The sequence below is a fragment of the Hypanus sabinus genome, chromosome 19 (genome assembly GCF_030144855.1).
Source record: "Hypanus sabinus isolate sHypSab1 chromosome 19, sHypSab1.hap1, whole genome shotgun sequence".
Lineage (NCBI taxonomy): Eukaryota > Metazoa > Chordata > Chondrichthyes > Myliobatiformes > Dasyatidae > Hypanus > Hypanus sabinus.
In genome coordinates, this window is record NC_082724.1 from 37,626,761 (window position 1) to 37,639,770 (window position 13,010).

A 13,010-nucleotide genomic window follows, 5' to 3' on the forward strand; every position below is an offset into this window, starting at 1 on the left:
GGAGGCCACACCGGGAGCACTAAACACAGGGAATGATCCCAACAGACTCACAGGTGAAATGTCGCCTCACCTGGAAGGACTGTTTAGGGTCCTGAATAGCAGTGAGGAAGGAGGTGTAGAAGCAGGTGTATCACTTGATCTGCTTGCAAGGATAAGTGCCAGGAGGGCAATCAGTGCGGTAGGACAAATGGACAAGGGAGTCGCATAGAGAGCAATCCCTGCAGAAAGCAGGAAGTAAGGGGGAGAGAAAGATGTACTTGGTGGTGGGATCCCATTGGAGATGGTGGAAGTTTTGGAGAATAGTGTGCTGGACGTGGAGGCTGGTGGGATGGTAGATGAGGACAACAGGAACCCTATCCCTGGTCAGGTGGCAGGAAGATGGGGTAAGAGCAGGTGTGTGTGAAATGGAGAGATGCAGTTGAGGACAGCATTGATGGTGGAGGAAGGGAAACCCCTTTCTTTGAAAAAGGAGGACATCTCCTTTATTCTAGAATGACAAGCCTCATCCTGAGAGCAGATGAGGTGGACTAGTTATTTATCTCCCCCAAAACTGGACAATGATTGAAACAAGAATTATTGGGTGCCAATTAGATATGGAAGGATCTTACTTACTGACAATGTAAAATGCATACTTGAATAACAACACTCCATTCATGATCAACATATTCTATTGATTTTACTTTAAGATTAATGTATCACAATGGTGCTTCAGTAGAAGAAAACATTGAGGGGCACTTTTGGAAACAGAAGCATTTCCATTTCAGTTCAAAGCAACTCTTGCAGCACCAGTTAGTAACACAACTTAGCGCACTGCCCTCTGCCTCTGACATCAATAAAATAAGTGGAACAGTGCAGATTGCTGATGCTACCAACTCAAAATTCCTGGCCATCTGTACCTTTTGCTGCCCAATCATCAATCTGCTGTATTTTGCTTACCATGTATTGTAGAAGAGTTATATTTTGTGTAGATATAATGGCAAAGCAATGTGCAAAATGGCCAGTGATGTCCGGTAATTGTCTGTGTGAAGCAATTGTGGAAATTAGAAAGGCAGCAGTCAATCAATGGAACAGTACAGTAGTGTAGTGGTTAGCATAATGCTATTACAGCACCCGCGACCCGGGTTCAATTCCTGTTGCGTTTGTAAGGATTTTGTACTGTACGCTCTCTCCGTGAAACATATGTTTCCTCTGTATAGTCTGGTTTCTTCCCACATTCAAAAGACATATGGGTTAGTAAGTAATTGGTCCTGTGGGTGTAACTAGGTGGTGCAGGTTCATTGGACCAGAAGGGCCTGTTAACCACGCTGTATCTCCAAATACAAATCAACAAGCAAAGCTTTGTATTTGCTCCTCTAGAAGCTGTGAAGCAGTAGAATCCATGGTCTCAGCAACAGATTGTATTTTGTTCCAAATTTAGTTTAACGAAAGATATTTCCAACATTGGATGAGTTTGTATTCATGGGTAAAGGCCACTTAACCCGTTTAGTTTATCTTCTTTCATATTCAGGATACTCTTCACTTTTTCAGTAGCTCCAGAATATTTGTCTTTTCCTTTTTTATCCAGAAGCCATTTCAATTAATGACCCACAATTTATGAAGTATTTCTTAAACATGCTTTATACTAACTTGTACCAGCTTCTAGCAGAAGTGGTAAGTCTAGAATTTTTTTATTCTGGAGGTTTGAAGAGGATAGGTCAGTGGAAGTATTCACATAAGAAGCAGATAAAATGTAAAAGAAAATTGTGGGGAATTGACAGAGGAGAGGAGTAATGGATTTATTGGGCTGAATGACCTAATTCTGCCCTTATGTCTTACGGTCCAGGTATCAAACACATCAGCTATGAATGGCAGGGTAGGCTTGAGGAATCTGCTCTTATTTTTAATGGTCACATGCTTTACGTATATTTTCTCATTTTGTTCAACTTTAGATCTTCTTTGCTCCCAACTATAAATCTATGAAGAATAATAACTTTTGAACAAAAGTTTAGCACACCTAGTATTTTACAATTTCAGTGAACTTCCTTTCAGTTCAAAAAATGATTTATCATCTCACTCAATGACCTGCTTGCTTATGTACAAAGCAATTTTAATGGTCTCATTTCGACGGGACTGAGACATCTCAAGACATGCCCTGTCAATCACGTTTGCTTCTACGTTTAGGATTTCATCAATTCTGTCTAATTTTCAAGATCGCTCCCCCAGCGATGGCTCACTGAAGATAACAGGTCACCTGGAACCTTAGTAAGCATCAGGATAAACAATTTTCACAGAGAGTGAGATTGAGAGATTGAAAGATTGAAAGAATCATAACCATGAAGAGCTTAGAATGAACAGGTGACAAAAATGGTCCAATAAAAGAGAAACAATTAAGATTAACAAAATGGGAATGAACTGAAACTTGACATTTTTAAAGTATCTCTTACACAGATTTTTTTTAAAAGGGGGAGATTCTGTTCTTCCATGCCAGTAACAATTACACGTGAAGACAAAGACACTTACACTATTGATTAATTGCCTTTGTTTTGTGAAATGGTTAAAGTACAATTGATATTGCAAGTTCAGTAGAACCAGATGGGAATCAAAGAACAAAGTGCTATCTTTAAAGCTTTTCCACCTTGTCACAAGTCATAATTCACTTTCATCCAGAACGTCGCTAAATGACTAGAATACTTAAACAGATATTTTCCAAGACCTAGACTGATGTTTGGCTTAATAGCTGCATTTTACTTATCTTATCTGTTTGTCAATTCCCCCTGGTGCCCCTTCTCCTTCCCTTTCTCCTGTGGTCCAATCTCCTCCCCTATCAGATTCCTTCCTCTCCAGCCTTTTACCTTTCCCACCCACCTGGCTTCACCTATCACCTTTTAGCTGGCCTCCCTCACCTCCCCCCGCACATACCTTTTTTATTTTGGCTCCTTTCCCTTTCAGTCCTGAAGAAGATTCTCAACCTGAAACGTTGACAGTTGGTTCATTTCTATGGACGCAGCCTGACCTGCTGAGTTCCTCCAGCTTTTAGTCAATGTTACTGATGAAAAAAATCAGTTTTTCTTGTTTTTAAGGTGAAGGTTGGTTTTAACTGTTCAAGTAAATGTGTTAGTGCTGAACTACCAGTCATACCTGAGAAAGCCAAGGAGCCAGAGTGTATCTCAAAACCAAAATGCCCATGCACTAAATAGCAAGCCCAAGGGCTGGGCAATGGTCTCCTGCACATTCCATTCTTCCCTCTCAGCAGGGCAGAGATCCAGATCCAAAACCTACTTGCATATACACTACAAAGAGTTGGTTACACTATGGAACTGCTGGCTACTTAATATTACCTAGACCAGGGGTCAGCAACCTTTACCACTGAAAGAGCCACTTGGACCCGTTTCCCACAGAAAAGAAAACACTGGGAGCCGCAAAACCCGTTTGACATTTAAAATGAAATAACACTGCATACAACATTTTGTTTTGCCTTTATGCTATGTATAAATAAACTATAATGTGTTGTATTTATGAAATTGATGAACTCCTGCAGAGAAAACAAAATTACATTTCTGCATGCAACAAAAACATTTTGAACTCCGAAAAAAAGACGTTGGGTTGAAGGTTACTTTTAAGTAAAATACTCAACGTCTATTTGAGTCCTTCTTGTATTTATGAAAAACGCCAAACTTAAATTTGCCGCCAGCAGCAAACCAAAAATAACGTCAGCCAGCTGTCAACCTGAAAAATAAAAGGACTATTTCACTGAACAATGAAAACATATGAATATACGTAAAATAATACGCAATTAAAATATTTATCATCCTTGTTCAGGTTGACTCACACCTGACAATGCAGTCGTATTCAGTAGGGATGGATCGATGCTTAGGGGAGTGACCGGGAAGGATAATGTGTTTTTTTCCTCTCTGAACTCACAGAAGCATTTCCCAAACGATGTTTGCATTGCGATGTTTGCAGAATGTAAATACTCCGAATTTATCATGTCGTGACATTGTTTGAACTCTCTCAAATTGGGGAAGTGAGACAATGTGCCTTTCTGTAAATCTCTGGCAAGCAACGTCAACTTGCGCTCGAATGCAAAACATCCTCCAACATGTGCAGGGCTGTACGTCCTTACCCCGTTGAAGAGCTGTGTTCAGCGTGTTCAGGTGCGCTGTCATGTCTACCATGAAGTGTAGCTTTTCCAGCCACTCTGGCTGTTCCAGCTCAGGAAAGTTGAGCCCTTTGCTGCCCAGGAAAGTTTTCACTTCTTCCAGACGCGCGACAAAGCATTTCAGCACCTCCCCTCTGGACAGCCAGCGATAAAAACACGTTGTAGCGGTTGCTACACGCAGTCAGTAAACTGCAGTCAAAGATAGCTTTATTCGAACTAAACAGCCTTGCTTTTAAGCCTCCCTCAACCCGCCCCCCATGGGCGCGGATGCTGCAAAAGACACGTACTCACAAACCCCCGTAGGCTATCTCCCTTAGCCTGAACGCTGGCTAATTGTGAGCCGGTTCGGATGTGTCAGCAAATGGGTCACCACAACGTCTTATTTAGATTGTACAAGATCACCATAATCTTCAAATTTAGATTTACATTTCAAAAACTAACAAACTAACATAAAATACATATTAATTAAATACTGACCATGTAGCGGTGTGCTACACGCAGCGCTAAAATTACGACACGGAGTCGGTAACTGCAGTCGAAGGAAAAAAACTTTATTCGAAATCTTCAGCCTCACTTTTAAGCCTCCCTCAACCTGCCCGCCCCCCCCCCCATGGCGCAGAGGCTCCAAAGCTCTGTGCTCGCAAACCCCCGTAGGCTATCTTATTGTGAGTCGGTTCGGATGTGCCAGGAAAAGGGTCGCCACAACCAATTATTTCCCAAAGCAACAGGGAGCCGCAGCACAGACGTAAAAGAGCCACATGTGGCTCCGGAGCCGCGGGTTGCCGACCCCCGACCTAGACTGTTAAGTTCACTATGAGGACTGATTGGCTTTCCTTCTCTACTTCTTAAGAGTTTTTTCCCTTCCATTAGATCAACTTGCAGAGACAATGGAACTAGAAAGTGAACAAGGACACTGGAAGAACTTTAACACAGTGAACCCCTTCACCTCCCTCCAATTTCATGAAGGGAGGGATTAGATTTTTAAAGAGCCAGTTGTTTTACCTACACTCTGGAAAGAAAAATATACTGATATGAAAGGAAACAGAAGGGATGGAGCCAGCCTTGGCTTCATGCTCAGGTTATTAAGTTTCATCAGATGTTAATTGGCAGTGCAAAGGTTAACTTCCACTAAATGGCTTACATCTGAAGCCCAAGAAATTATTCAGGTTTGCAGCTGCTATTATACTTGTTTTCTTCAATAACATTGAGAGCAATAAAGATAATGGGGAAATCGTATTTAAGACATCCTGGGTTTAGATCTCAGCTCATCCTCATCTTGCACAAATCCTTCAAATATTTCCTGCATCAGTAGCTTGCAACTAATAGGCGTTACTCATGACCAGTGGATCTCTCAATGCCAGGATAAGCCTTGGCTGCAGCATTGACTTCTATCATCTTTCAAACACACAAACTCACATGAATATCCATCAAAACTGGGGCCACGTCGCCACCATTTCTGTGGAAAGTGTGGAAATGAACAGTTTTCAGAAGGTACAAACTTGCTTCTAAAAGGTTATGGAGCAAAAAAAGACAGTGGAAAGAGTTTATTAGCTAACTTTGTTGATTTTCCAGATTTTAGATCATAGGTCAAAATGATTTAGGTCAAAAAGATATAAATATTTGCTTCTATTGTATTACTATTAAACTAAGTGTGAGGCACTGAATGGCAATAACCAAATAACTTGCTACAAAATAGGGAAATCAAACTCCTAGTCTTTAGTGATGAAGAAGCTGTATTGTTATATCTGATATGATAATGTGTTGCATGCAATTTAGTCTGTGCCAAATTTTCTACCCTAAGCATGATTTTACACCAGAATATTGTACTCTACACTCAGTGGCCACTTTATTAGGTACAGAAGTGGAACCTGGTGCAGTCTACTGCTGCTGTAGCCAATCCACTTCAAGATTTGATACGCTGTGCATTCACAGATGCTCTGTATGCGGCTGTTGTAACATGTCGCTATTTGAGTTTTTGCCACCTCCCTGCCAGTTTGAATGAGTCTGGCCATTCTCCTCTGACTTTTCTCATTAACAAGGTGCCTTAAGGCATTTTCACCAATAGAATTCCAACTCACTGGATTTCTTTTGTTGTTTTTTTTGCACCATTCTCTGTAAACTCTAGACTCTGTTGTGTGTGAAAATCCCAGGAGATAAGCAGTTGCTAAGATACCAAACCATCTGCCACCAACAATCCATGGTTAAAGTCACTTAGGTCACATTTCTTCCCCATTTTGATGTTTGGTCTGAACAACAATTGAACCTCTTGACAATGTCTGCATGCTTTTATGCATTGATTTGCTGCCATATGTTTGGCTGATAAGATAATTGCATTAACGAGCAGGTGTACAGGTGTACCTAATAAAGTGGCCACTGAGAATATATTTGTGTTGAGTACTAATAGACTTGAAATATTTAAGCTTAACTTGAGAATGAGATCACCTCACCCATCATAGCCAGTCTTGGTCACAATGGGATAATAATTTCTCCAAGCTGTACAACAAGCAGACTTACGATGTTTGCTAAGGATGCAAGGAATTGATACATACACTGAGCATTAACTGAATATCACTTTATAGAACCAGATGAATAATAAATTTTATGGCCTTCCAGATGTGCTATACCTGCTGAGATTTTAAGCCTCTGTGTTAAAAGATTAATTTACACCAGGCTTACCTGCATCCCAAGCATGTGAATGTGAGATGAAATAAAGACTAACCTGTAATGCCACTGTAGTTCACAATCTGTCAAGGATTGCTTGGGCAGAAAGCGACATCTCTACCTAGCCAGACTCTAGCAGATGTCATTAAGATGTTCCTTATTGCTACCCCAAAAGAAAGCTCAGAGACCTGAGACACAATGTCTCAGTTGCTGATTTTTGTTCGCTTTTTATTTTAATTAACTAACCGAATCTTCAATTCAAAAGTCCTGAGCAACATTTAATTACAATATTGGATTCAACCAATAAGAAAGATAAGGTTTTCTCAACTGTGGATTATGGTAATGAAAAAATCATTCCAATATATTTCACAAAGCAATAATAATTCAGCTAATTAAAACTAAGCTAACTGTTTCAAAATTTTTTTACATCCTTTTATCTAGCAAAAGATATGTGATGTCCTTTGAGATATCAATCTGTCTTAAAGTTTTGCAAGTATTATGTAAGCCTTATATCTGTGGCTTAGCACTGCATCTTATTGTAATGTATGGATCTATTAGAGCAATGACACACCCCCCCCCTTAGCATTACGCATTGACCTGTTGTCTGTGCATGCACTGTTGTCCATACATGTGCATTGCTCTCTCACTGCAATTTGAATATGCCAATTAAAGCCATCTCCCCCATGCATGCTTTTGTCTAATTGATATGTAGTTGTGCACAGACACAACACTTAATAGATTTTACACCATAACTAATTAGATTCTAATACTAGTCCTCACTAACAATATGATTTGATTGAGAGGACACCAACAATTACAAATCATTGGTAGCCACCATTATAGCTTTATTTTTTATTCTTTTACGCTAAATATGTTATTTACAGTCTTTCATACCCCTTTCCCACAGAATAGATAGGGCTCATTTCATCAATTATTTTTGGGTAAAATAAGTGCAGATTCTAGTTCTTGGGCATTAGCATCCCAGAGGCTCGATCCCAGGCAAAACATGTTAATAAAATCAGGAGAAAGACAGTCCAGAGGCTCTACTTCATTAGGAGTTTGAGGAGATTTGGTAGGTCACCAAGGATTCTCGCAAATTTCTACAGATGTACAATGGAGAGCATTCTGACAGGTTGCATCAGCACCTGGTATGGAGGCTCCAATGCAGATCAAAAGAGGCTGCAGCCAACTGCATCATGGGCACAATCTTCCCCACCATTGAGGACATCTTCGTGTCACACGAAGGAGGTGTCCATCATTAAGGGCCCTCACCATCCGAGAATGGCCTCTTATTAATAATACTATCAAGGAGGAGGTCCAGGAGCCTGAGGACCCACACTCAATGTTTTAGGAACAGCTTCTTCCCCTCTACCATCAAATTTCTGGACATTCCAAGAGAACAATGTCACTATTCCTCTTTCACACTGTTTGTTTATTATTTATTGTTGTAACTTATACTAAAGTTTATGTAGTTTACTGCTGCCTCGAAACAATAAATTTCACAAGAATAAACTTGATTCCAATGCTGATTCGAATTTAATATTCACAAATCTAATCATTAAGGAAAGGCTCGATATGCTACTAAAGAGATTGAAGCAGAATCCCCACCAGTTTCACATAGTACCATTATCTCTCCAAACCAGCAACTCAAAAGATGCAATGTAGTCATTTAAGGGGAGCTTTCAGCATACCCAGAATAGAAATATTCCTGTAAAAAAAATTAACCCAAGGGTAGAACCTACTATCCATAGTTAATTAAACAAGTTTTAAATGTGGAATTAAGTATTAAGAAAAAAAAGTAAGGACTTTATATTAAGACTAGCTAGAGATATGAAAATAAAAGATAACTGTATATAGATATTTTACAAAGTTATTAAAGCAAGCATTGAACCAACAGAAAGAGTCTGGGGAACTAGTGAGGACTTCAAAAAAGGAGGCAGTTTAATTAAACAGGTATTTTGCATCGGTTTATAGGCAGAAGATGTAGCACCATGGAATTGGTTGTAAACTGGGAATTGAAAATGAAGGAGCAACTCAAGATGTCCGCAGGACAATGATACTGAGCACGTTGTTGGAATGTGGGTTGCCATTGTCCTGCTCTGACAAATTGGTCAGAGTCCGATGGGAAAGTGTGAATACTCCAGGCTGGGACATCTGTCCAGAAAGCCTTTATTTGCAAGTAATGTTCTAAATACATATAAAAGAAAAAAGTAATTTCAACAGAATGAATAACTAACTGAAACTACAGCCGTGTCCTACTTGCACAATAATGGTAGAATGATGTACTTGTAGAAAATGGAGAGTTTTGCTGCAAAGAACAGGAAAAATTCCATAAGTCCAAAACCTGAAACAAAAACAAAAGTGCTATAAATATTAACAAGCTGGGCAGCATCTGTGGAGAGAGAAAGAAAGAGTAAATTTTTGAAGTCAATGACTATCTGTTGACCTCAGAAGTTAACTTTTTCTTTCTCTCTCCATGGAGGTAAATAAGATTGAAAGAATACAGAGAAAATTTACAAGGATGTTGCCAAGACTGGAGGAGCTAAGTTACAAGGAAAGATAGGTTAGGAATTTATTCCATGGAATGTAGAAGATTGAGGGGAGATTTGACAGAGGAATACAAAATTATGAGGGGTATAGACAGGATAACTGCAAGCAGGCTTTTTCCACTAAGGTTATGGGTTAAGGGTGAAAGGAGAAAAGTTTGAGGGGAACATGAGAGGAAACTTCTTCACTCAGAGGGCTGTGAGAGTGTGGAACGAGCTGCCAGCTCAAGTGGTGCATGCCAGCTCAATTTCAGCATTTCAAGGAAGGTTGGATAGACACATGGATGGTAAGGGTATGGAGAGCTATGGTCCCGGAGGAGGCAAATGGGACGAGGCAGTTTAAATGGTTCAGCATGGACCATATGGGCCAAATGGCCTGTTTCTAAGTTGTAATTTTCTATGACTCTACTAGTTTGGCTTATAATGGGTAGAAAGGCAGTGAGGTAGCAAATATGGACAGAAAGACAAAATTAACAATTCACATCAATGTTACAGAATTCTGAAAAATTAAGGGAAAATTAAATTAAGAAATTTAGACATTTAACACTGTGATAATTGTTAACAATGAAAAACTCAAGTTCCGATTACAAATAATGAACACAGTATACCATTGAAAATGTTAAAATTTTAAATATGTTGCTTTCTATATATTTGATTAAAAACTGTTATCATTAGGCTGATCAAAACCCCCACCCATTAGTCCAGCCAACCACTACTGCATGCACATCACCCACTCCTCTCCACAGATTTATCCTCCCATGCTCTGCCAATTTACTCTTACACTCCACACTTCATCCCTATGCTGACACGGTCACTGTCCTACTGTGTTTCCACTTGCCCTGTTGCTTCCTGTGTTCCTCTTGCCAAGAGGCACTTTATCTCTTCATTATTCCTGGTCACTGTGGGCTTATAAACAGATACTTCTGCAGCTAGTATCAATCAGTCTATGTATATAAGCTAATCTTATGTATGTCTATATAGCTACACTCAAACAGTTACTTATATATTGTTTCATTTATATTTATTGAGTTTTTAATGCTGATTGTGTTTTTTATGCTGCATTAGATCCAAAGTAACAATCATAGTGTTCTCCTTTATGCTTGAGTACTGAAGAATGACAGTAAACAATCCTGAGTCTTGAGATTTGAATTGATATCTTGTCCTCATAATGAAATCAGTTCCCTATTTCTTCTGTTTTTTGTTTTTTCCCCAATTCACTATAGTAATAGGAAATGTTAGCATTGCACGTGGTGGAGTTTAAAGGGAAATTTGAACCACAAATAATATAAACATAGAAACATAGAAAACCTACAGCACAATACAGGCCCTTCGGCCCACAAAGCTGTGCCGAACATGTCCTTACCTTAGAAATTACCTAGGGTTAACCATAGCCCTCTATTTTTCTAAGCTCCATATACCTATCCAGGAGTCTCTTAAAAGACGCTATCATACCCACCTCCACCACCTTCGCCGGCAGCCCATTCCATGCACTCACCACTCTCTGCTTAAAAAACTTACCCCTGACATCTCCTCTGTACCTACTTCCAAGCACCTTAAAACTATGCCCTCTTGTACTAACCATTTCAGCCCTAGGAAAAAGCCTCTGACTATCCACACGATCAATGCTTATCATCATCTTATACACCACTATCAGGTCACCTCTCAACCTCCATTGTTCCAAGGAGAAAAGGCCGATTTCACTCAACCTATTCTCATAAGGCATGCTCCCCTATCCAGGCAGCATCCTCCTCTGCACCCTTTCTATGGTTTCCACATCCTTCCTGTACTGAAGATGTACAAACAAGCTGGATGAACTCAGCAGGTCGGCCCGAAACGTTGACTGCTCATTTCAACGGATGCTGCCCAACCCGCTGAGTTCATCCAGCTTGTTTGTACGTCTTGATTTGACCACAGCATCTGCAGTGTACTTTGTGTTTACTTCCTATAGTGAGGCGACCAGAACTGAGCACAGTACTCAAAGTGGGGTCTGACCAGGGTCCTATATGGCTGTAACATTATCTCTCAGCTCCTAAACTCAATCCCACAATTGGTGACAGCTTTATTAACCACAGAGTCAACCTGTGCAGCATCTTTGAGTGTCCTATGGACTCAGACCCCAAGATCCCTCTGATCCTTCACACTGGCAAGAGTCTTACCATTAATACTATATTCTGCCATCATATTTGATCTACCAAAATGAATCACTTCACACTTGTCTGGGTTGAACTCCATCTGTCACTTCTGATTCTGCAATGATATTCAAATGAACCTCACTGAGATATGCCTGGTTGCAAAGGGGAACATAAAAATAAACTTCAGTATGTTTGGCGAAACTGGCAACCTTGATCTGTCACCCGATTTGGATATGGCCCAAGTGTGGAGTGAGAGACATGCTAGTCTTCAGAGACAGTTGACTTGACGGTCCAATTTCTCAGGCAAGGCGGAATGCAGGCAGCGAAACGTTGCTGTGTCCAAGTCTCAACCAATACTGTGACAGAATGAATGGAGTTAAATCCTATCACAATTAAATAATAATTTGCTGACACGTGCACAATCTCACGTGCAATTGCCGTAACTGCAGCACTGCCGAATCCATGGTTGTGACAGGGCTCCTCTCTCTAGGCTCAGCCCCTGAGGCACCAGCAACCTGTGTCTGCTGGAAGTCCTGAATGAGGTTCTTCAGTGATGCTGGTAGATAAGTGCCATGCTGTGAGCCAAAGACTTCCATGTAGAAACAGAAACGAGAGCTTATACACAGGTAGTTCAATCAAGTGACACTGTGAGACGAATCACTCAGAATGAGGATCCTCTGATTGGAGGTTCTGCTTCAGGCATCTGCTTCAAGAATAAAATTTGTAGAATCTGAGCCTATCAAAGTAAATTTAATAAGGTTATACAGAAGCCACGAGGAAACTGCATTACAAAGAGCGAGTTGCTCGAGAAAAGCACAAGGAACTCTTAAACCATTGATAACTGCTGTTAAGCAACAATTAACCAATTCAGGTGCTCTAAAACACAAAGGTCAGGGGTGTTGTGGATAGTGTGGAGGGCTGTCAGAGGTTACAACAGGACATTGATAGGATGCAAAACTGCGCTGAGAAGTGGCAGATGGAGTTCAACCCAGATAAGTGAGAGGTAGTTCATTTTGGTAGGTTAAGTTTGACAGCAGAATATAGTATTAATGGTAAGACTCTTGGCAGTGTGGAGGATCAGAGGGATCTTGGGGTCTGAGTCAATAGGACACTCAAAGTTGCTTCTTAACTCTGTGGTTAAGAAGGCATACAGTGCAATGGCCTTTATCAATCATGGGATTGAGCTTAGAAGCCAAGAGATAATGTTGTAGCTATATAGGACCTTGGTCAGATCTCATTTGGAGAAATGTGCTCAGTTCTGGTCGCCTCACTACAGGAAGGAGGTGGAAGCCATAGAAAGGGTGCAGAGGAGATTTACAAGGATGTTGCCTGGATTGGGGAGCATGCCTTATGAAAATAGGTTGAGTGAACTCAGCCTTTTTTCCTTGGAGCGACGGAGGATGAGAAGTGACCTGATAGAGGTGTATAAGATGATGAAAAGCATTGATCATATGGGTAGTCAGAGGCTTTTTCCCAGGGCTGAAATGGCTAGCATGAAAGGGCATAGTTTTAAGGTACCGGTACTTGGAAGTA

At 40.5% G+C, this 13,010-nt stretch overlaps 1 long non-coding RNA gene across 1 annotated transcript in view; it reads right to left on the reverse strand.

Moving 5' to 3' along the window:
* Window positions 1-5,817: 5,817 nt before the first annotated feature.
* LOC132377885 (uncharacterized) overlaps window positions 5,818-13,010 on the reverse strand; it is a 31,347-nt gene continuing 24,154 nt past the window's right edge. Inside the window, exon 3 of the long non-coding RNA XR_009506826.1 lies at window positions 5,818-12,213. This is a non-coding gene — a long non-coding RNA (uncharacterized LOC132377885). The remainder of the gene's footprint in view (window positions 12,214-13,010) is intronic.